The sequence below is a fragment of the Octopus bimaculoides genome, chromosome 11 (genome assembly GCF_001194135.2).
Source record: "Octopus bimaculoides isolate UCB-OBI-ISO-001 chromosome 11, ASM119413v2, whole genome shotgun sequence".
In the NCBI taxonomy this organism is placed as follows: Eukaryota; Metazoa; Mollusca; class Cephalopoda; order Octopoda; family Octopodidae; genus Octopus; species Octopus bimaculoides.
The window spans coordinates 9,621,468-9,623,604 of record NC_068991.1 but is presented as its reverse complement, the minus strand read 5'-3'; the positions used below and the strand labels follow the sequence as shown (position 1 = coordinate 9,623,604).

General features: G+C 33.9%; 1 protein-coding gene across 1 annotated transcript in view; it reads right to left on the bottom strand.

Moving 5' to 3' along the window:
- LOC106880919 (uncharacterized) overlaps positions 1-2,137 on the bottom strand; it is a 64,803-nt gene that overhangs the window by 33,570 nt on the left and 29,096 nt on the right. The window lies entirely within an intron of this gene.

The window sequence follows — 2,137 nt, the reverse complement described above, 5'->3', positions numbered from 1 at the left end:
CAATTATTCACGTATGATAAACTAGTAAATGATAAGAGCAATTAAACAAACACAAAAAAAAATTTTTTTTTTCATTTAAAATGTTTCTGCTTCACTGAACACTCTTCAGCAGTATTAATAAGAAAAAATATTCCAACTAGAACATTATAGAAACCTAATTTGTCATTCAAAGAAGAGACACAATGTGGATGAATTTGAAGAAAATATTTATTCAGATTACTAATTGTTATACAGGTACATAACCTCTAATACTTTGTGTAATATTAGTCAATCCATCTGTTAGTCAATCCATCTAGTGTTTGTTTATCAAAACCAAGAAGAAGAAATACAAAGTCAGTTCTATTGTAACTGATATTTAGCAATGCAAATCAACACACTAGGTATCATAAAATATTTATATTTATAGTACCTAGTTCTGTCAGTACTGATACTACATCACCTGATAAATACTAATAATACAGTGCTCAGGTGCACTACAACTTGTCAGAATAGGTTAAAAGAGGGGACAGAAAACAGAGATATAAGTTAGATAATGAAAGGTAGCAATGAAAGCTAGAAGTAAATGCACAGTACACAGAATAAAACAAAAACGACAGAAAAGGCGCATGTATAGTACATAGAATTGTGTATGGAGGTGAGGATATCAGGTGTAGTGTTGGCGAATTTCAGGAAGCATGGAGGTTTTAAAGGATGCAATGTCTTGGCAGCTAAGAACTGATGCAGGTAGTTTGTTCTGTGCTTCAGCTACTCAGAGAGTGAGAAAATGTTTCCAAAAGTCATGGGAGCTGTGCTGTTTTCTGACTTTGTAGGCATGCCCACGTGTGTTAGACACATGGAGTTCAAAAAGGTGCTCAAGGTGGTTGTTGGCATAACAGTTAATAATTTTGTAGGTATTTACCAAGTCAGTTGCCAGATGTCAGAGCTTCAATGTATTTATGCCCAGAGAAGCAAGGCATTCAGAATATGGTAGATGCCTGATGGAATCTTGTGGGCTTCTACTAAGTCAACTGCTAGATGTTGAAACTTTAGTGTGTTGATGCCCAGAGAGGCAATGCATTTAAGACATGGTGATTGATAAAGAGAATTTGCTTGGTTGCACATCTAGACAGCTTCCAGCTGATTGATATTCTGGGCATCATGTAGGTTCTAGACTGGAAACAAACCATAATCACATCTGGCTTTAAACAGATAGCTGGTAAACAGGTGATGAAGGTCTTACGATGTGATGGTAAGATGCTTTCTGTCTTTTTGATGATTTTTAGAAATTTAATTTGTCCAGTTCTGATCATTGTTGACAATAGTGCCTCAATCACATTCACCTGACAGCTAAGCTTGGTGTTGTGGAGAGAGTAGATAGATTCTGGATTTTTCCTCACAAAATATATAAAGATGCCTTTGTCTACAGCTAGCTTAGGTTGTCAATCAGCAATCCAATTATTGCACTGTATCCAGGTCAGATTACAGGAAAGATCTATAGCATATAACAGTTATATGATATACAAAAATACTAATATTATTAATATACTCCTGCAAAAATATATCCTAAAATGACAAGCGTCTTGGCTGAGAAGTAAATATCAAGTAAAATAAAACCACAACTTAATTTTTATTCATGTTAAGACATTTTGTTTTGCTTTGTTTACACCACTTTTAAAAGGTACGAATTCCTCTTTGTAAATGAACTCTTGGTTTATGCAGAGTAGTTTCCCTTAGTCTAAAAATAGTTCCTTGATATAATTCCACTTTGAAAATAGAATTATAGCAGGCTAGAGGAACATGAGGTAGTGGTAGGGATAATGACAGTGATAATTGTCCTGACTGGATGGCTGTAATGAAAATACTCTTGTCAAAATACATTAGAAATATAACAGAAAGCCTGTTAATGTTCTTTCTTAGTTGTATACAGATGGTTAAAAGACTGATGTATATCAGCTGCAAACCAATATTGTATAATCAGACAGTTATAATCAGCATAATCAGAGCGTGTTGTACTTATGTATATTAAGTACCTATTAATTGTACCTATTTCAAACACACACATACAAATCTCTCTAACTTTTTCACTAAAATCCTGCAATATTAATATTTTTGTATATCACATAACTGTTTGGTATACCTACATCCATGAGTCACTGGG